This window comes from Rhipicephalus microplus, unplaced genomic scaffold (genome assembly GCF_043290135.1).
Source record: "Rhipicephalus microplus isolate Deutch F79 unplaced genomic scaffold, USDA_Rmic scaffold_91, whole genome shotgun sequence".
In the NCBI taxonomy this organism is placed as follows: domain Eukaryota; kingdom Metazoa; phylum Arthropoda; class Arachnida; order Ixodida; family Ixodidae; genus Rhipicephalus; species Rhipicephalus microplus.
Genome location: NW_027464663.1, coordinates 604021 through 627305, shown reverse-complemented (window position 1 = coordinate 627305; position 23285 = coordinate 604021). Strand labels below are relative to the sequence as shown.

The following is a 23285-nucleotide window of genomic DNA, read 5'->3' as shown; positions in this document are numbered from 1 at the left end:
GCGCTAGAACATTCGACGGCGGGAGTATAAATGCCGACGCGCTTCGCCGCTTGTCAGTTGTTGATCGAAGGCCGACGCTCCGTTCGCCGCTATCAGTCCGAGACTGCTATCTATGCGAGACTGCTGCTGTAATTGGATTTTCCGTTTACCGGGCACAGGTTCGCCCAAATAAACAGTTAAAATCCCAACACGAAGTCTCCTGTCTTCGGCCACGTCACGACCCCGTGACAATATATATATATATATATATATATATATATATATATATATATATATATATATGTGTGTGTGTGTGTGTGTGTGTGTGTGTGTGTGTGTGTTGAGATTTAGAAAGGGCTGTTAGCGTTATTGACAGGACACTGCACATTTTGCTAAGTTACTCATGAGTTTGTACGCCGCAAAATTCTGAGTACTAGTATAATAACTGACATCTAAATGAGCTACTGGCAATCATGTGGAATGGTGTATGACATTTTCGCCACCCTTACTCCTCAGTTTTACGAATCTCTCAAATTTCAAAGTTGCGAGTTTGGCAGATCTATATTTAATATCGCAGAGTCTGTCAAAATATTTGACAGGTGCAGCAAATCCTAATATGAACTTCATCACTGTTCGCTCAGTGGGGTAGTTCATCATACTGCGTTCATTGAAATAGCAGGGCTCTATTCACACTGGATAATTTAAAGGATGCTGAATGGTATATACTTCTTTTTCAATATCTAAGCTTTATTTATACTGCTCCAAGTTTAATACAGTTAAATCTCGATATAACGAAACTGATAAAGTCTCGAAAAAATTTGTTATAAAGAGGATTTCATCATATGCTGGTTTGGTACAAAAATTCGGAAAATAAACGCGCAAATTAAACAAAAGGGGTACTTAAGGAGAGCTAACTGAAAACACTTATTTTACAGTAAAAAAAACTGCATTAATATTGCAATATCAATTACATGGACACACTCGGAGAGTTTTTGCATCGCCGCTATGTTACGTAACAAGTCCAAATTGATAAGATGCCCCCGCGCATCGTAATTTCACGAGGGAGTAAAGGCGCGCGAGCGCTGCTGAAGCAGAGATCAAACGAGTCTGCTCTTTCCTATCACCTGGAAAGAGCATAAGATAACATGCATAAGATAACTGCCGTCGAATGCTCAAACAGAAAGTAAACCACCCTTCTTGAACTAGCGTGAAACAATGTGGGGGTTAGGGGGTGGGGGAGGGGGGAGGGGATCGCTTGAGTGGCAATAATTAACTTGGATTTTAAGGGTGGTTGCATGGCTGGTGCGCTTGCTATCTCGGCGAGTATCAGTGCCGTTTCAGCGCGAAGAGACCAACACCACCTAGACTTTAGGTGGTGTTGGAAGAGACTGTGTGGAAAGAGCACTTCCCCTTGGAGAGGCCATATTTGCTCACACCAGCATTTTGTTAGAGTTACGTGATATCCGATCCAAAAGAGTTGGTGCAGCTTTACTTATTATACCATTACAATTTTTTACTATCGCGTTCATTGCATTGCGCTGTCGTGTTGCTAGAACTAATCAGCTAATCGCAAAAGCTACCAGCCTGCGAACTGGCGGCGCTGAGCAAGACGGGAAAGCAAGTGACCAGTCGACCTGCGAAGAGCCGTCGTCACCGTGGTCTCGGAGAGTTTCCATGAACGTGTCATCTGACATCCCCTCGGTGTGGTCGACACGGTTGTCCGAAAGTAGGAAAAGTCACAGTTTCGCCGCAAGGGCGAAGCAATAAATGACTGCAATAGCAACAACTTTCAATGTAACGCTAAGAACAGCAAGCAGATTGAAACGTGAAACGCGCTGCTCTGGCACGAATGACGCACGAGAACAATTAACAGGACGAAGCAAACTAACAATGTTTACGGCTCGACACTTAACACGCTGTTTAAAACGAGGCACGAAACGTAATCACGGGTACAGATTGAGTGCCAACTAACAGGTACCCCAGTTGTTACTTCACTGTTTTTGAAAGGCGCACTCTTTTCGCGAACGGCGCCTTTCCAGCGAGCCAAGTAATCTTTGTGCGCCCGGCAACTAAACGCAATCGTTCCGGTAAAACTCGAAGGTGCTATTTCACCTGTCGAAGGATAAGCGCGCGTGCACAGGCATGTGTCACATATACGTGGGCTGCGCTGCATATGGAAGGCGCTTTATCGAATAGTTTTTCGTGGTTTTCCGCATCTGTGTCTTTGTCCTTCGCTTTTCGTTTTCGACGCCGTGCGCCCGTGCATAGTTTCACTGCGCGTTCATGGTGTGGCCCCTGACGACGTCTTTGTTTTTCTTTTTGTATTGCCATAGCATTTATGCGGAGAGTCCCGACTGATTTATTGCCGTCGCTGCCGCAGCCGTGCTTCACCGTATATGTACGTATCCAATATAAAAACTCAAGAAAGGAAGAAAAAAAAGCCGCCCGCGCTCGGCACCCAGCTTGTCACGATGCGCCGCCGCACGCTCATCTCACACGCGCACTTTACCGCGCGAATAATGAGGAGGAGGGGGGGGGGACATTAAGATCTCCATTTCGGCTGTTGAGAGACTCGTGGGAGGGTTATGAAGAAGACCCGCACGTAGTCAGCTACATTTTAGATCTGTTAGAAAGACTATCTAAAACCAGAGAGCTCGTTGAGGAAAACATGAAGGCGGCTCAGAATTTAGCAAAGACACTACGATAAGTTGTCCCGGAAGCGCATTATTGTGGCACTGCGAACGCGCAAAGGTTTTTTTTTCCTATTTTATTTTTTTGGAGTGTGTGTGTGGGGGGGGGGAGGGGGGGGCACTATTGCGTATGCGCTTGCGGCGGCGAGAACGGCAGCAACGCCAGCTCGTGGGGTGTAGCCGCCTCGCGCTCACCTGCGCGCAATAACGAGCGCTTGCCCTCGCCTGATGCGCGCGCGCCCCTTCGTGCTTTGTCGGCAGAGGGGCAGCCGCGGAAGATGCATGCTTGTAACAAAATGCAGAGCGAAATTCCTAGATTGTCCGTCGGGAAAATTCGTTATATCAAGGTTGTCTACCACTGTTACTTTGTTGCATAGAGGTCACAAATACATGTGCTTCTATGGAGTAACGGCGGGGAATAGAAAAACTTAGTTATACCGAGGAATTTGTTATATCAAGGTTTGTTATAAGCAGGTTTAAATGTATTTCATGATAAAAAGATGTGTGAATTTGTTTCCCTAACCTGCTCCAAATTTGGATTTTAGTGCTCCAGATGTAACATTTTGCTGCGCCAAAAATTGTTTCAAATTGTATTTAAGCTGTTGCACCCTTGTGCACGTTGCTGTACCGCCAACAGCGTCCTGTTTCTGTTTCTCTTCTTGTTAGAGCCTAGTTTTGGAATAGCCAGATTCCTGACTGGCACTTGTACCGGTTCGACGTTCAAACATCTCTCTGCTGGTGACTGGCGCTCTCCGTTCGCTGGGTGATGTCGTATGCCTTGGCGAAGCTGAGACTCGTCTCTGCGAACAGGTGTTGTTGTAGGTCTTCGTCCCGCAGTCCGCACAAAAAGCGGTCACGCAACATTACATTCAAAGTGAATGTATTGGTGTTAGTAGGTTGGCACTTGATCCTCTCTTCTGCGCAGTAGCTGAAGTTGCTGAAGTCGACGTCCCGAAATTGCCGTCAGTCACCACGTAGTTGCTTACTTTTTCGCCTTCCAGTTGGTCTCGACGCTGGAAGCGGGCTAAGCTGTAGACCTCTGATGGCCTTGGGTCATAGCATCTTTGTAGCGCAGTTAAAATGTCGTCGTAGTCTATGATTGCTGGAATGGCTGACTGAATCAGGGCACAGACTTTGTCGTACGTCTGCTTCCCGCACAGCATTAGCAGGTTGGCTCTCTTAATTGCTGCATCAGTAATGTTGTTACCCACGAAGTAAAGCTGTAGGCATCCAAACCGCGATGACCATGATGAGTCGTTGAATTCGGGTATCTAATATTAAAGGCAGTGCGTAGCGCAGGTCTAAATCCACTTCCTCATCGCCACTGTTATGTCCGGGGTTGTCGTCGTCCCAAGGATGTACAGAGCTGTCCACTTCTACCCTGAACACCGTGCCGTGTGGCTGGCGCTCCATGGAGCACCTCTGCCGGCTGCTTCGGAAACTGGTGCGCAAGCTCAAAGACAGCTGTAGGCGGGGCTTTCGCCGCATCGTCTGCTGGAGTGCGGTCGCTCGACAAAATTGGTGCTGCTTTGCGGTGAAGCAAGCATTACTCTTGTTACGTACGCATGCAAATTGAGCAGTTTGTGCGGTTCTCAAGAAGCGCAGACACTGTGGCTTTTTTTTCAAGCCATCGTGCAAGTAATAAACCGTGGCCCTTACACGAGCAAAACTTCGCGCTGGCACTGCCAGAGCTGAGCTGCTCAGTGTAACAGAAATAATATTCTGCAGCTCACACGACTGCTTTTGTTCAGGGCTCGCCGCGGTGGTCCAGTGGCTAAGGCACTCGACTGCTAACCCGCAGGTTGCGGGTTCGAATCCCGGCTGCGGCGGCTGCATTTCTGATGGAGGTGGAAATGTTGTAGGCCCATGTGCTCAGATTTGGGTGCACGTTAAAGAACCCCAGGTTGTCGAAATTTCCGGAGTCCTCCACTACGGCGTCTCTCATAGTCATATGGTGGTTTTGAGACGTTGAACCCCACATATCAATCAATCAATCAATGCTTTTGATCAGCCCAAAGCTTAACATCGCAAAATTGGTGATTAATATATCATGTGAGGCCTGATATAACAGCTTGCAATGTTTGAAAATTTTGATTATTTACTAACCTGTAAACAAGAGATAGTGAGTAGTTCGTTAATCTTATGGAACTGATATAACATTGGTGTGTTACCAATTGCGCTGCTCTCACGTGCTCCAGAATTTAAATCGCCAATATTCTACCCTTATTCACAGCTTACTAGCAGCTGTGTTTCTTCGTACCACTCAGGCAGACAAATTAAGAAACATTCTAATCAAATTTTCAGTGGAACTTGTATGGGGTAATCAGTGCACCAAACAAGCACCGATGACAAATTTTTACTGCTGTGAGCAGTTGCAGATTAAAGCTTCATACTTTTTGTCTCTAAGAAAAAAGGCGCGCTTATCGTTTTATATCTTTTTAGGCTTACAACATTAGTCCACTACAGTAATTTGTTATGACCCATTAATTCGTAGTGCCATCAAAGGTTCCTTTTTTTTATCGCCGCATGATAAAAGGACTGCATACGTTCGATATTACTTCATTCCAGTATTGTCTCCTAATTGAAGGGCCATGCCGAAAGTGCCGGAAGGAGAAAGACGATGTATTGTAGGTTTACGCCTGCGAGAATATTCTCCACGTGCTATATTAGCGATGAAAAACCGTCCTTTTGCAATTGTCAACCGGATCATTCAAGTGTACAGGAATGATGGACGCATTGGAGATGCCTCTCAGCAGCCTCGTTGCCGGCTGACTACAATGGACAAATATCTGCAAATTGTGGCAGCCGTAGCAGAACAGCTGAAAAGTGCAGTCGGAGAAGTACAAACTGAGCACGGACTTGACCAGGTTTTTTCTACAACCATGAAACGCCTCCTCTACGTAGCAGGACTTTGAAGCCGAACCGCTGTCAGGAAGCCGCTCATGCGATCCGAGAACAAGGCGAAGCGGCTCTAGTTTGCTGAATATCGCGCCCACTGGTCTGCATCTCACTGGAAACGCTTGGTAATCATGGACGAGTGCACGTTCAGGATTCGTTGGGATCAGAGAACACAAGTTTGGCGCCCCATGAACATGCAGTTTGTAAAGCAGTGAAATTCACAAAAACACGACTGCTTCTTCAAAGCTTAAAATCTTTCAAGAAGCAGTCGTGTTTTTGCGAACTTCAGCCGCTACTTTCAGCAGCGCTAGTTATCCGTGATATCACTGTGCAGTTCGTGGTTATACTTTATTGATTCTAAGTTAGCAGCTAAATATTGCCAAAATCTTTTTTCATTTAGGTAATGAAAGGTGTGAAAGATATCTAACGGGAAGGTAATTCATTGGAGTTTATAAGACCCTGAGAACTAACCTCTAACTTTCGGTGTTATCTAGAACACTAAACAATCTTTTCTAAAACACTTGAAGGGGCCCTGAAACACTTTTTCAAGTAACCATGGAATGAATTCACTGGAATAGCTTATTGCCTCACGAACTCAATGCCGCAAAATTTTAAGAATTCGTTTAGTGCGAGTTGAGTTACAAAGGTATGTCGCATGCTGCAATCGCATTCTCTCATCCCGACGAAAGCACTAGAAGCTAAGCAGGAAGGGGTGGGAGGGGGCACACAAAACACGTCATGCGCGCCTCGTGACCTTGAGCACTTTTTCCTTTTTGTTCTTCGAATGCACGGCTTTTTCAGTGTGATTACACGCGCACGCGTGGACAAGTAGCGACCTCCCACGCCGATCTCTGTAACAAGCGAGCTTTCCATGTTCAATTCAGCCAATGGCTGATAGATGGGCTTACTACATGTGACTTTCGAGCATATTGCGTGGTATGTCGAGAGATAAGGAAGCACTTTTTAGCTGACTTTGATAGTTTATTGTGAATTCTAGGCCGCATGCTGTGCTATTATGTTTGGCTCGCGTGTTTTCGGGAACCTCTACTACCGATCGGCAGCATTTTCTGACCATGCTCCAAAAAGTGTTGCAGGGCCCTTTTAACTGCCTTTTTCTTTGGTGCGCCTGATGAAAATTATGTCTATTAAGCAAGTTTATATCAAAAATTCTTCGTAAATCTATTTCATCTCATGAGGTAACTTGTGAAGGCGACTTTCAATTTTAAAGTTCATGCACGAGTTACTCAGATTTCGGGAAGCACGCCCGAAAAACTCAGTAGACTCAGGTCACCGACCGTAAAATTAGTCACCGACCAATTGGCCCGCAGGCCAATTGGTCGGTGACTATGGCATCTCAGGCCTAGTCTGCTAAAGGTCACCGTCTCTATTTTTATAGGAACCTCATTTTGCTCTTGGAATCTCTTTCATAATGCCCATGACACAATAAAGTATATGAGTAGCTACTACAAGCATTTGGCCCCAGCGCCTAAAGTCACCAAGGCAACCACACACAAAAAAAAGCCTATCATTGGCTCCGTCAGTACCTTATCACGCTACTGTTTTCCACACGTAAATGTTGCAGTATCATAAGGCCATTTTTCTGTTAATAAACTGTGCTTGTTCATTTGCTGCAGATATATGCCGCGATACACACGTCGAGTAGCTGCCAGTGGCCTAAGTTCACTGACTGTCTGGGGGTGATCACAAAGTATGACCTCAGCCCTCTCTTCAGGGTACACGGCTGAGAGCTACTGCTCCAATCTAGACGTTGTGGCATTGCCATTCCTTTTGGAAGGAAATGTTCCCAGATAGAGAAATCATTGGCCTCAGTGCGAGAATGGCCTCGGTGCCATTCTTGCTCATCGCAAGAATGGCTGCAACGAGTATGTTGTCGCCTACGCCAGTCATACCCTAACGAAGGCAGAGTCTAACTATTCCGTCACGGAAAAGGAGTACTTGGCTATCATTTGGGCTATAGGAAAATTTTGCACTTATCTTTACGGATGCCAGTTCCATGTTGTCACAGATCACCATGCCTTATGCTGACTAGCGTCCATGAAAGATCCTACTGGCCGCCTCGCTCGTTGGGTTTTACGCCTTCAGGAATACGACATCCGTGTTATTTATCTCTCAGGACGCAGCCATTCAGACGCCGATGCACTATCCCGTTCTCCACTGCCTCCTGACCTTGCCTGATTACCAACTGCCATCTGCGATTCGTCATCGTTGAGCATCACTGGCATGCCATCCGAGCAGCGCAAAGATCCCTGGATCAATTCTTTGCTCGACGTCCTCTCTCACAGCTCGTCAGAAACTACTTCACGCTCCCTCTCTCGTCAAGCCACTTTGCTGTCCGTGAAAGCTTGTTGTATCGCCACAATTACGTTACGGATGGCCGTAGGTGGCTCCTTGTCATCCCTCGTCATTTGCGCTCGGACATCTGCGCTGCCTTTCACGATGACCCCCAGTGTGGCCACGCTGGAGTATTCAAGACTTACTCTCGCCTTTGTCTAAAATACTACTGGCGCGGCATGTATCGGCACGTTCGCCAGTACGTTCGGTCATGCACCATGTGGCAACGACGCAAGACGCCTTCTCACAGCACTGCTGGCCCTTTGCAACCCTTAACCTGCCCAGTAAGACCGATCGCGTCGGAATTGATATTTATGGTTCTCTACTCAACACTCTTAGAGGCAACCGGTGGATTATCGTCGCCATTGATCAGTTGACACGTTACGCTGAAACATCTGCGCTGCCTGCTACCACTATGAAAGACGTTGCGTCCTTGCTTCTTCACGTTCTCATTTTGCTACATGGTGCACCTTGTGAATTACTGAGCGACCTTGGACGTGTGTTTCTCTCGAACGCCATCGACGAGCTGCTGAAGGCATGTCGCACTGTCCATAGGAAAACCTCGGCATACCATCATCAAACCAATGGCATGACAGAACGCTTTAATCGTACTCTTGGAAATATGCTTGCCATGTTTGCCTCTGAGGACCACACTAATTTGGACCAAGTGCTCCCTTTTGTCCCGTACGCGTACAACTTTGCGGCACAAACAATCACTGGCTTTTCTCCTCTCTTTCTCCTGTACGGACGTGAGCCATCATGCTCCATGGACACCATTCTCCCTTACAGGCCTGATGTTTCTAAAGCGACGCCTGTTTCTGAAGCAGCTGCTTATGCTGAAGAGTGTCGTCAACTCTCTCGTTCATTTACTGCACAAGACAAATGGCACCAGAAAACTGACCACGATGCCTCTGCGTCTAGTGCCCACTATAACCCAGGAATGTTGGTTTGGCTCTGGGTCCCGTCTACCCCTCCCGGTCTTTCCCCGAAGCTTTCGTCGAAATACCATGGCCCCTACTGTGTGGTGCGACAAACATCTCCTGTCAACTATGAAGTTGAGCCCATTGAGCCACCTTCGGACCATTGCTGCCATGGGCGTGAAACACTACACATATCAGGCTTCAAACCGTGCTATGACCCCCTTGTCGTATCATTTCTCTAGGTCGCCAGGTTGGCTCTTTTCTGCGCGGGGAGTAATTGTACCGGAACATAGTGGCGCCAGCTCTGTGCCAGTGTGAAAGAAGATATTTACATCCATGTGTAGCTTGTGCTTGCCGGGTTCCTGCCTGTACCAGCTTGTTGCGGCTAATGCTTCTCGAATAATAACCTGTGTTTTTATGTAACCTCGCTTGTTGCAGTTTATTTGCATTATAGAAGAAAGATAGGAAGTGTACAGAGATCCATAAGATCCCGCGTTATGTGCAACAGAGATTCAGTTCATGATTCCGCACATGACTCTGTGCAGGTTTCGGCATTATTTACAAAAATGCTTTGGCTTTTATAGCCCGCCGTCACTGCCGTACGAAGAAGGTGGTTATCACTCTTGCCACAAAGCAAGGGACGAAGTCTTTGTGGTCCACCCTCCAGAAAGGGTGCAGATATTGCACCACTCGGCTGGGCGAAACGGTCAAATGTTAACAGGAACGCACCATTTACTTTCCTCCTCCTCTACTAGCTTAAACACTAGCTAAGGAGGAAAGATGTTTGAGGTTCGGAATGGGTCCCCTCGATGACTCGAGTGCACGGTAGCTGCGCGAAGGAAGGGCCGTAGTCCGGTGAAGAGACGCTTTATTGCAGCCTCAGGCGACTGCCCGAGTCCAAGCCCGAACCTCCGCCCACATTTCAAATTCAAACATCCTCTTTTCAACCCTTGGTCGAACAAAGAGTCTTCACAAAAACCAATCACGTGTTGGGACTCGCATCATCACAACCAATCACAGAAACACTTTCATAAAAGGCACTACATTTGTAAAAACCTCGTCACCAAATAAAACACGCAAAGGGATAGGTTCTCCGCATGTGACACTCTCTCCCATGCCAGGTCGTGCTGCCCAACATTACTAGTGCTGCCTCCATCGGATGACTTGCGTGAGCGGCTGTTCTCACGCTCGAGCCCCGTCAGTTCTCTCATTAATTGTTGCTTCCTAGAAGCCTCCTTAAGAGCGGTGGGTACACCGTTGGGCTCCGTGCGCTTACCAGGTGTGCATGCGACAGCGAGGCGCCCCGACATCCCAACAACAGTGGGGCAGATTATGGTTGTTTTCCTGCCGCCACTATGTCTCTGTCAGCCAAGTGCTCGCGTCTCCATGTCATTCTCAATGACACGCGTGCCTGCCAACAATGGCTTAAACTCAGACGGTGGCGCCTGACCTGCCTCATGCCAGACGCTTTTCTGAGTAAGCTTTCCTCTTCTAATCCCGAACGGGGCGACCTTGACTGCTCTGCTTGTGAACCGTGAGAACGAAGAAGTCTATTTTCTTTCCCGCGCTTGGGTCTTCCGCGTTCGCCTTCGCAGAATCGATCAGCTTCCTTAGTTGACGGGTTGGGAACTGGCTATGCGCTCTACATTAGCCGCATTAATTGCGCTGCACCCCACATGCTGGTAATTGGTGCGTTATACTATCTGCACCACACAAAGATGCACCCGGCCCACGACTTGAAGGCACCACAGGGCGAGGAGGTGGAGTCCGGAGAGGGAAAGTTGAGCTCATCCGGGGAGAAGGCCACTAACCCGAACGTCAGCAGCAGTCCATGCTGCTTTCAGCTTCAGGCCATCCAAACGCTCGATCCCCATGAACGGCTTCTTCGACGCGTTCCCACGCTTCCGGGCTGTCGGTATGTTGATATGGCCTCGCGTAGATGACAAAAGCTGAGTCAAGAGGTTGACAATGAGACCCGCCACAGTGGCGCCGTTCCCCTGCTGTTCGAGCCCGTTCAACAAAAGGCTTGTTTCGCGAAGCTTTCGTGGAGACCCGACTGCTTCCTGGAACGTCTACCGGACAGCGTCTTGCAGACTAAGCGCCGATGGGGTCGAAAGCCTTCCTAGTAGACCGGCTTACGCACATTGGCGTCGGCCCAGGTGAATTGCCAGGCCAAACGTAACGGTGTGTGTGCGTTTGTGTGTGTAGATAGAGAGAGAGAAAGGACAGAACAAATAGTTTAGGGATTACACTAAATTCGCAAGCTTCCAATGTGCGATGAGAGAGGCATAATGTGGCGTAATAAAAATGCATACAGAAATAAAGAAAGTTAGGCCCAAGAACAAATGCGCGTTCGTATCATTTCATTTCCTGTGTGTTCATTCCATCGCGTTGGTTAAGTACGCCACCAAGCTACCAAGCCAAACAAACAACCAGTACTGTTTCAATGATTACCAGTAATGTTCAAATGGCACCTAATTTTGTTTGAATAAAAAATAAGAGCTAAGAATAGTGTAAAATATAACTTCCATTGGCCACATCGGAATGATCAGTTTACGTTTATGCGTACTGCAGGATGAATTATCCCCAAATCGCTCTTCCTCGCAATGGCCTCATAATTTCTTGATTATGTAGCTGCCTTTTACCCATCACTGCTCACAGCCAGATTAGCGATATCTTGGTATGCATTCCGGCACTCCAATAAACATAGTTTGTCCTTCGCATTATATAACTTGTCCCGATTATAAAATGTTGTAGTGTGTGGCAAAGCCAATTATGAGCTTTAGTGACGAACACTGAATTTCATTGCGCTGTAAAATATTCTTTATTATGTTCCTGTTTTTTCTTTCGTCTTGTTTACAATAAAGTTATTCCACCTGGGCAAAGCACTTATTCTACAAACTTGTACATAGCAAAGTATAAGCACTTCAAACACGGCTCAAGCAAACCACGGCAGTAATTCTTTATTCACGAACACTATCGGCGAATACCAATATTAATGATTATTCTACCTTCCAAGGATTGTCTTTTTTACTGCAAGAACTGCATTTCAATTGCACTGCCATTTTTACACCCCGTATTCTGCTTTTTGTTCATGGATTGAACTGATTGGCACCTGAATTAAAGTCATTGGCAATTGTAATAAACACGGTGGCACTTGGAATAAACTCACTGGTATGCAGCCTGATTGATTCGGGCCTTGGAATAAATGTTTGCCACAAAGAATAAATAGCTCGATGCTCAGATTATTTCAATGTTCACAGTATATTTAAGCTGGCACTTGAATTAAAGTGAGCGGTAAAACCTGTAGTTCATGCTAGCATAGGATGTGTTTGTTCTTCAGCACAGTATAAGCTTCATGTGTCCGCCTTACTTTGTTGATCTCTATTAGATCCCCAGGAACACCCTCTAATTCCCCCAACAGACAGCTAGACTAGCCTCACTAGATAGTCTAGCATTAAAGGAAGCTAATATCTGATAAAAGCCTATACACAAAGCGAAAATTTCATTCCCCTAGGCAATGAAATTTAAAGCAACTTTTTGTTTGTTTTTTCAAATCGCATCTCTCCTTAATATTTAAGTTTCGATTCAAAAGGCATGCTATAATGTTTTAAATATAGCAAGGTTCACAGTAAGTAATGAAACGTGGTTAAAAGTTAATTTTGCGTGAGGCTGTGTTTTGATACTCCAGTTACAGAATTAAGGCTATGTGAGACCATTGACGTGCCACCTGCATGGAGTTAACTGTTTTGAACACCCATCGCAAGGAGCTTGATTAATGGTTTTGATAGAAGTGTTTCAGTTGTGTATACATGTTCTCCTTCAGGTACCCGGTTGCCGTTCAAGTGGGCTTTTCAAAGCTTTCAATCGCCATGTCTTGCACAAGCTCAATGTTAAAGTGCTTTCACCGGTAAGTTACCTTCAGTTACTATTAGTGGTAAGGCTAGTGTTTGTTAATAAAATTGGTAAGGCTAGGTTTCTTCATAGTCATAATAAGACGTAAAGTATGTCTACAGAAGCAAGGGCACCCATCCTGTTTATGTGTTCCTTTTGAGGTCGGGTTTTTGCTACTCAGCGTGTTAATGTAAACTACATACAATCGAGCCCGCTTATAACGAACCTGAGCGTGACGCGGCATTCGTTTGCTGTATCCCGAAGTTCGTAGTAAATTAAACACAGCTTTTAAAAAAAGTTGTGAGTGAAAACACAAACTCTTTATGCCCCAAAAAGTCCGTGATGTACGTGTTTCGAATTTCAGAAGTGATAAGGGCGGTCTTGAGTTTATTTAAAACGGCAGGGTACTTGTTCGTCGAGACCTGTGGCATAAGCTGCATGAGGCACTGACTCCAAAGTTTCGTCGTTCTCGCAATCCGATTCCTCCAAACTGCGCTCGCTACGTACTTCATTCACAATGCCCTAATCCGTGCAAGGTTCCGCAGTGTCGGCATCATCTTCGGCTGTAATTAAACCATCGCAACAAATGTCTCGCTCTTCTAGGTCGGAGTCGGTGATGCGCTGCCACAAATCGTCACCGCAGGGGTCCTGTTCGGAAGCTTCAGGCTTGGCATCGGGCTCGACGGCAACGAAGTCAGTCTCACGAAAACAGTTTTAGGTGCATGTAGCCATCACCACCGCCCAGGAAATATTCACTTTCTCCACAGCTGAATACCGGGTTGCCTGAAGCGGCGAAGTGGCTGCCAGATGGCCAACAGCTATGAGCAAGTGCTCTGCAACGCGGCACCTAACGCGCGGATTACGCTCAAACCAAGCGGTCACACTTTTGACGTTTTCTTGAGCGGCAGGAAAAAAAAGCGTGCTAGTCCTTCCGTCAGCCATTATAACCACACACGCACACCAAGAGCGAGCAAGACGCACACACGCGACACACATGCCAGAACGTGTGGAACAGCTCTGGGCTTGTTTCCAGTCAGAAAACGAAACTAATTCGAGCCAGCGTGGCGGGCGTCGAGTAGTGGGGGAGACGGGCTAAGGGGTTGTGATCAAGAGAAAAGAGTAGACTTGTGAAAGAAGGGCAAAAAGTTGCGATAAAGAGAGGGGAGGATGCGGTGGGAGGGCGACTTTGAAAACCAAAACACACGGGAAGGAGGCAGGTTGGGTAGCTTGCTTGAAAGGTCCGCGAAACTCGCACATAGAAAAACTTGAAAAGAGTGCATGGCCGCCTGAATTGGTGCGCTCGGCGGTGTTCGAAGAATCGGCGGCGGCGGTCAAAAAATCGTTTCGTTGCACCTGCGGGATTGCGTGGCCTCACGGACTTCGATATTTTGTGATTCGTTCTGCGCAAATTAACAGCGATTTTCGCGATTCCGCACGCGCGCGGAATGCACGCTGAGTTGAGTGCGAAGTGAGCGAGAACAAGTCCTAAACACGAAACGAATTGCAAATGATCAAAGTCGGTGTGGTAGCGTACGCGCATGCACTTGACGCAGACTATCGGACACAGTTGGTTGCCGATGATGTTGACAAAGGGTCTGGTCACTCCAGGCCGCCGACGTGAACGACAGTACCAGCGATCAAAAACGGGGTAGATGGTCGACTGGTCTTCGAAAGGTCGGCGGCAGTGTAAAAACACGTGCCTCGTCTGGTGATGCGGAATGCTCAGACTAGCTGGGGAGACAAAGGATGGAGGGATGCTTAACAAAAGCGGTCGGGGAGAGCGGTAACTAGAGGGGCGTGGAGGCAGGGTCGGTGCTTAGCAATAAGAATGTATGGGCATCTTGCCGATGCTTGATCGGTGGTCGAAATTGGTTTACCAGGAAGTCGGCAGACCGCTGATTCAGTTCGCTGTAACCGATCAGCGGCGCTCGGAGACGTTCGTTCTAAGTGCGATTTTGTGCCTTTGAACCAATGTATATTTTCACGGTAACGCGGATATTGTTCGTTTTAAGCGAAATTTCGTTTTAAGTGGGGCCGTTATATGTGGGCTTGACTGTAGACAATGCTGCGCACATTGATTGAGTCAAAGTTTTTTTCAAGACAATTTAAAAGGACTGTCTACGACTCAGAAAAATTTTTGGAATTGATGAGAAGATAGTTCATCACATCGGCAGGGACAAACAGGCTTTTGTCCGTAAAAAAGAAGTTATAGTTTTAACTTGATAATGAAAGTCGGCAAAAAATTACTGCCAGCGTCACCCAACAGCAATGTGGTCACCCTACTGGTAGAAGGAGAAATCCTTGCAGGTGCATTTAATTAGCTTGAAGACATAGATGTATAACTTGAAATTATATTTTACACACTCAAAGCAGCTTTACGTCTTACCAGAAACTAATTTTTGCCTTTTTTCTTCCCTTGCGTTCGAACAGACACCCGGTGGCACTGCGAATGGTGTGTTCGCTTGCCTGCATGCCTGCCTGCTAACGACGCAGCAACATGAGCGCGGCGTCCGCCGCCGCTCTTAAGAACAGGAAAAAAGTGTGCATTTTATACAAGACCTATAAGGCATTTGTTCTATTAAAGAACTAAGCTTGGTGAAGCCTGCAAAAACCGTAAGCTGTTGCAATTCTCGACTTTCGTCATCAGCAGAATCGTCATTCCCTCCACCGACCAGTGTTGTGGATATTCATGCAACCGGTGGAAAGAGACCAAACGCGGATCGAAAAATGTGATTGATGCCTTTGATATAGGAATCGGTATAACACACCAAAGTGAAACGGGTCTTCACAGAAGCAGCTCAATGTTCATTGCACATCGATATATAGTGTCTATTGCTGTTTAGTGAGTACAGTACGCTTAGATACTTATGCACCCTTGTTCATACTTCTTGGCACATCTTCTCCAGCACAACAATGAACAAGTCACGACCAGTATACACTTTCAGTAGACAGTGCACTCACCGGAGCATCGCGCTAATCACACTTAAACTACAACGGTTGCAAACAGTGCAAGGGAAATCGAGCGGGTTTTCGCTCAATTGCTTTTTAACTCACAGTGTGCTGATGCAAACAAGTATGACTTGCGGGTTAACGATTGTCCTATGGATATGTGCTTGGCATGCAGCGTTGTGTTGGTGAGCAGTGTCCTGCTTATAGGTCGCTTCGGTGAAAATACGATCATTTCGGTCCTGCATCGTTGTCTGTATAGCAGCCAGTTGGGTCACGATGCGCTCAACTTCACAAACGCGTGAGACAGAGTTCTCAGTTTGTGCCGTCAATACGCGAAGGCCTCCCGCTCTCCCCTGAAATGTCCATCGCTGCACCGAACTCACTTGCGCGACATTCGCCAGTCGAGGTCGTTGTCTTGAAGCAGTGCCCAATGCAAACAGTTCTCATGGTCAGTACCATCGCAATAATATCGGCAGATGGCAAAGATACGCCATGGTTGCATATGGAAGCTAGACCAAACTGCACACGCAAGCACAACGCGAAAGATGAAGCACGTCAAAAATACAGTCAAAAAGGTGAAGCATGTAACTGAGCTGTCACCAAGTCAAATGAACGCATAGAGTGCGTAGCACTTAAAGACAGTGGTTGTGGCCTGCAAAATCAGCCCCAGAAAACTTGTCAGGGAAGATATCGTAGTCAACCCGAAGTGGCACTGGTGGCAGTTGTGACAAAAGCCGGTGTTACGCAGCCTCTGCAGATTTGTATCGAGATTTTGTAGATGTTGTTTTTTTTTGTTTTCCCGATGACTATAATGTCGTCGAGATAAACAATGTATGCACAGTCTCTCCGTGTGCCCAACACTGTGTTCATAGCACGCTGAAATGTGCTTGGGGCAGTTGGCAGACCGAACCGCATTCGGTTAAACACGTACAGGCTAGATGATGTTCAGAACACTGTCTTAAACTTATCTTCTTCGACCACGTTGATCTGTAAATACCCTGCTTTCAAGTCTAGTGAGGGAAAAACCCTCACGTTTTGTACAGCGCCAATAGCATCGTCAATTGGTGTCAGGGGGTACGAGTCTGGTATACTGTGCTTTTTCAGCTTTCGGAAGTTGACACAAAATCAGATATTGCTGTCCTTTTTCGGACCAGGACAACAGATGCTGCCCATGGGCTATAAGATTGTCTGATAATGTTTGCGGCAGGCATTTCCTGCGCCTGCTAGTCAATTACAATCCGCTCTCATTCGGCATATTCACGTAACAGTATGGACAGCGGCAGGTCATTGTCGGTAGTAATATGATGCCAGCACGCTAGTTTCGAAAAGCTGATAAGTAGTATCAGCGAAGAGCGATGCGTGCCACTTGAGTACAGCCGTATGTGCAAGTAGCGTCGTCAGCTCACCTTGAGGTTGAGTGGGAGGCACACTTAAAGCCACAGAATGGAGGTTGATGCTGCTTCTTTCAACCGTGAGCAGCACTTCGCCGGAGAGAATGTAGTTGGCCCCTAAGACCATGTCTCTGGGCAGGTCGTCGAAGATGGGCACCGAGTACAAGAACTTGCATCGGGCCTCGATGTCAGCCACAGGTTCAGGGCACCGACCTGGTAGTACGTTGCCACAAAGGCCCCGCAGTGGTGGCTCAGTCCAGGGATGAAGGTGTTCTGGGGTGTGGCGATGAAGCAATGATTTATGCTGCGCTCGACGACAGCCGTCAGTGCACAAATGCTGTCAGTGTGAACCATGAGGGTGAGCAGTGGGCGTGCTTTAGATTGCATGACTTGAGGTTGGCTTTGTGTGCAGCTTTTATACCCATGCCTGATGCTCCCACACACACAGCATCCACGTCCAGGTGAAGGCGACTTCGTTGGACAAACTGTAGCTGCTCGGCGATGAGACGTGTCCTGCAACCCGATTGTCTGGCGTACGAAAGGGAAGGTTTCGAATGGGTGGGTGTAGGATGACAAGACGGCTGTGTGCGTCGAGTCATGGATCCCGTCGCTGATGTACTGCAGGCTGCAGAGGAGGTTCATTGTATATTGCAGGGGTGTGGAAGTACCAGCGTGTCGTAGATGTGAGTCGCGACATTCTTAGTTGCACCTTGCCGGCATGACCGCAAACGTTGACATCAGCGTCGCGCTCTATGTTGCCCATGTAGCGTATGCGCTGCTTTGAAAATGATGACATGCTTAGGCAGATCCTCGCAAACGTTCTTCAGCGATGGACTTCTAGATCGTGTCACTCCACGAGTATTTAATGGCAACCGAGTTATCACGCTTACCCAGCTGGTAGGGTCATCTTTAAATACGTGAAAACACGTAATCTAGGTCTTGTTGAACGATCCAAGGGAGGCGTCGCCAAACCCAGATGTCTTGATTTCTTGAGCGATCAAGGAGAAGCTTCGGGTAATGGCCTCACTGCAGTCGTAGTGCGGAGCGGACGTGGAAGCTTGTTTGTACGCGGTCCGTGGTTGAAGGCGAGCCGGAGAGCAGTTGTCCACTTCGAAGTGTAGTAAACGCAGGAATGTCCATGTCATTAGTTCGCAAGTGCGCTATTGTTAGGGAGAAATGAGACACAATGCTCGAACCCATTTTGGTGGATTGGCCATGAATGCGAGGTTGAGACTTTTAATTTTAGGTATAATAGGAGAATAAAAAATTTAAAAAATGGCAATAGTATGTAATATATTTATTTTAAACTACAAGTATCATGCTTTTGAGCTTGTATTTCATACTGTCGTACTAATTTATTGGAAACAATTTTTGAAAACTTAGGTACTACCTCATTGAAATTTCGAAGAATTCTAAATACCGGATTAAAATGGTACTTGTTGAGTAGTTATAATGAAATTACACATGGTATCAAAGGCATCCCTGTGGCAGTATCCCAAGCCTGAGGCACTGAAGCTTCAAAATATTTTCCTCCGATGAGGTTAAGCCTAATTTAAAAAAGAGTAATGAGAAGTCGTCTTGGAATACGAGAGTATCTTGAACATCGCAAAAAGTAATGCGTAATATTTTCCAGTTCTCCGCAGAATCGGCTGAGGGATGATATCGTCAGAGGAGCCCTGTACAGCTAAAAGTTTGATAGGGGGATGGGGCATCAAAATCTGTGGATCGTCACTTCTGATTGTCGAGAATTGCTTCGCTGCAACATCCATGGATATTTTAGATGATTCTATTTCGTACACTTGCTTCCATCCTATCTGTGTGAATAGCTAATCTTCTGTACTTAATTGTAGTGAAGTATTCTACCACCGGGGAAACCTGAACTATTGAGAGGTCTAGCCTTAAGCGGGCTAAAGCGCCGGCCATTTAATTTAATGTTAATCCTCAGTGATGTGGGACCCATACTAACTTCAGGCACTTCAGATGAGACGGAACCAAAGATCGTAACGTCATTATAGCACGAGAGTTATGAAAAGTTGTAAGAGTTGTGCATACCGAAAACGAATCAGTAATTATTACCGCCTTGTTCTCATTCATCGGAAGTTTTCGCATTGCCATGATGACAGCTCAGCTTCAAAAACCAGAGCGAAACCGGGTAGCCTCAAGGCAAATTACCAGCCAAGTGGTTGGGAGACTATTCCTATGTCTGCCCTTTTCTCATGCCCGCCTGCCATAAAGCCTCGGTTGTGACCACGTTATTTCGGAGAGCCAAGAACATAAGCTCTAATGACACAGAGCGAAAGAAAGTAGAGGCCCGCGTAATGCGGACTTCAGAAAAATTGGATACCCAAAAAGCTTCCTTCGAGCTGCCACGCAGAGCAACAGAGCATACGAAAAACCCAATCAGCCAGCCCTCCGAAACGCATACCTGTCCCATACGTCCAGGGAACCAGCGAGATGTTGGCACGGGTATTCAAAAAAAAAAGGGGGGGGGGTTCGCATCGCACACTTCATGTATGCTGGGCCGCCTCCTTCCCCGCCCAAAGGACCTGCCAACGATGGACAGGATCCCCGGTGTAATTTACGAATTTCCGTGTGCTGAGCGCCCTTTTTTGTATATAAGCGATACAAAAAAACCTACCGGAACGACTCGAACAACACGCCAACGACGTGCGGAAACTCTACAAAAAGCGCAGTGCTGTCGCCAAGCATGCGAAGACGTTGGACACCCGATAAATTTCGACACAATGACCATCCTTGAAAGCGAGACTAACGGGAGGAGAAGGTTACTGCTTGAGTCATAGCATATACAGCGAACTTCCCATAACATCAACCGCTCTCTTGGAACCCTTCCCCCAGTGTATACACACGGACTGCGCTCCACGGCAAAACGGGAGATTGAGAGAGGGGTCATGAACCGCCCCGCGAGTGCTTTGAAGACACCGCTGCTACGTAGGCACAGTCGCCTTTGAGGAAGGAACCAAGTCGGTGCCGAAATGTCGTGTTTCTTTACATACTTTTGCTTGGAGTTTAAATTATTTTCCAGTTTTCATACCCAAGCAGACAGACATCTGTCAAATGTTTACATTCACCCCTGGCTCTGCACGCGGTTCGCCAGAAAGCCCTGCCGAGCTTTTTCCGGGTCACAACTAATCACTTGATAGAGTTGAGCTCCAGGTTTCATCTAGCCACCTTACCAGCACTGTGCGCAAGCAAGATCTTGTTAACTGCTGCCATCGCACAAATTCTTGAGGCCAGCTCACCTGAGACCCGCCGTGCGCTCTAGCATTCTCTCACGGAGCTATCGGAGCAACTGGGCTGCTTGGCGTGGGCACACTTGGGAATTTCAACCGCCGTCCTGCCATCGCCGGCTCCACGCATTTTAACATTGATTGATTGATTTGATTGATTTGTAGTGTTTACCTTCCCAAAACCACCATATGATTATGAGAGACTCCGTAGTGGAGGGCTCCGGAAATTTTGACCACCTGGGGTTCTTTAACGTGCACCCAAATCTGAGCACACGGGCCTATAACATTTACGCCTCCATCGGAAATGCAGCCGCCGCAGCCGGGATTCGAACCCGCGACCTGCGGGTCAGCAGCCGAGTACCTTAGCCACTAGACCACCGCGGCAGGGCGCATTTTAACATTGTACTTCAGAATCCAGGAGGACGTCTTTGGGTGGCTCGAGACAGTGGACGCACTTGGCACTCTCCATGCCTGGCTGGAATATCGGAAATAGGCAGTTGCCATCGACAGCCTTCGCAGAGCTGCCAAGGCCTGGCATGGCTACCAGGTTGTGAGGCAGCGATCTTGGTCAGAATAGTGCGCTATAAGTTGACCAGTCTGTTTCGCCCACTTTTCACTAACTGCAACTACGCCTTCACTAACTCATTGTCAATTGCGGACACCAGCTGTGAGATGCACAGCATAGACAGTAGCACTAAGGCCTCTACCACACTTCTCTCCCTCGTTGACAAAGATTGGGCGCATCCCGACGCTACAGCTGCACCATGCACCAGCGTTCTGTCTCACAGATACAGAGTTCCTGAGGGGCAGTGCCATGACTGTACATCTGTGTCTAGTCAACACCTTCGAGTAAGCTTCCCGGAACACCCCACGACAAACACCGAAAAAGGCCGAAAGGCGGGTTTCGCTGCAGAGGACCCAAACTCTCCTTTGTGTCCCACTTTCGAACTTACACTGACCAAATCTGTCTCCAAGTCACAACAGTTGGTGAGCCTGCGTCCAAGCAGGCCAGTGCGAGAGTGCTTGAACGCATCGGCCGACAGTGTGATGGCGTCAGCTCCCTCGCAATAAGCTGGACCGTCACCACAGTCATTGGCCGGGCATGGGAAGGCTGTCGACATGCAAAGTTACATTTTACCTGACGACAATGTGATCCACAACAAGGCCGCCTCAACAATAGCTTCATATTCAACAATCCCCACATCTTTGCAGTGACCATCCGTCTTGTTCAAGAATTGCTCATTGATGAATGCTGAAAAGATAGTAACATTGCTGCTGACATCGAAGATATATTATGTGCATTTGATGGCAAAGTAGTGTCCATTGAGGATGCAGCCGGGCGGAAGCTTGATTGTCCACCATGGCACTGGCAATGCTGTCCGCCAGGAACCATTCCGCTAACAATGCCTTTTCGGGATACTCAGCATGTGGCCCTGCTAAGACCCTGTCGCTGATACCGACCGCAGTGCTACAGCTAGTGTCACCATTCAGAAAGCTTTTCATCAGGAGGCCATCCAGCATGCAAACGCCAAAGCTGACTGCTTGAGGCATGGTTCGCAGTTAAGTGTGACCAGCCTCCTTGAGGCAGCCAATGTCGCCTGCTAGAGGCATTTCTTCTATCTTTGGTAGTTCAGAGCTCAAGACCTCTGAATGATGCCACCTTTGAAGCGATGGTCAACGCCACCAGAGAGTCAATTTCGGTCGGATTGCATGCTCGCAGCGGAGCCGAGTGTAAGGAAGACTGAGCGGGGCTCGGGCACGGGCTCACGCTCAGCTAGCATGTAGAGAAAAAAGACAAAGAGCAGAATAAGAACAGCCGGCCTACTGAACAGGCGTTGTCTCTTATTGCTCTTCATGAATATATATATATATATATATATATATATATATAAATATATATATATATGAAAGTAGACGCGCTTTCACATAACAACTGTTTATTGTGCCGACGTTTTGACGAGAACCCCGTCTTTTTCAAGGTATAATACGCACGCAAAAGACGGGGTTCTCGTCGAAACGTCGGCACAATAAACAGTTGTTATGTGAAAGCGCACCTACTTTCATATTTATAACCTTGCGGCAACCGAAGTTATTCTTCTGTATATATATATATATATTTATATATATATATATATATATATATATATATATATATATATATATATATATATATATATATATATATATATATATATTACTACGTGTAGGCTGCCAGAATGCATACTGTCGAGACGCGGGCGTGCGCCCGACGAGAGGGAGGAAGGTGCCTTGGTGCTCGAGCTAGGAGCCACTCTGGCCAGCGCTGCAACTGCTCTTGCAATTATATTTTGTGAATACCACGCACCTCCACCAAATTCGTTACGTGAGTAACGAGTCACTTTTGTTGCAGGCCATTCACAAAATATATTTCAAGAAAGGTTGCAGCGCAGCCAGTCCGGCTCCGAGCTCGAGAAGCAAGCGACTTTTGTCCTCTTTGTCATGTGCACACGCAGGTGCGCGACGACGATATGCATTCCAGCAGCCTGCATGTAGCATGTAGCATGTAACCACTCTAGCAAATACATTTCGTGAATAGCCTGCAGTGTTAGCCACTCGTTTCTCGCGTATAATATAGCAATGAACTCTAATATCGCTAAGCGTAAGCCATGTACCTCCCTTCCTGGCTTCACTCTTGGCACTTTACAGATGGATGGACGCAAAACTTGATGGTAAGCCCTGAGGTGCATGACTCAACAGGAGAAGGAAAAATAGACTTTATTATTCTGAAAGGGGGAGAAATGGAGAAACCAAGTCTGACGAAGGCTAGGTTGGGGCCCAAGAAGCCGCAACATTACCAGACCAGTCTGCCAGCTTGTCCAGGGTGGCTCAGTGGTTAATTCCTCACTTTCACGACTCTACAGACTTTGGTTGCATTGACATAGTAGCACCCTTGTTAAGATCGTCTCACCTCAAACTACCACCCCC

At 47.1% G+C, this 23285-nt stretch overlaps 1 long non-coding RNA gene across 2 annotated transcripts in view; it reads left to right on the top strand.

The window, feature by feature from the left end:
* The window catches only part of LOC142790271 (uncharacterized), a 63318-nt gene that overhangs the window by 12239 nt on the left and 27794 nt on the right, over window positions 1–23285 (top strand). For both annotated transcript variants that reach the window (XR_012889409.1, XR_012889410.1), the window contains exon 2: window positions 12666–12749. This is a non-coding gene — a long non-coding RNA (uncharacterized LOC142790271). The remainder of the gene's footprint in view (window positions 1–12665; window positions 12750–23285) is intronic.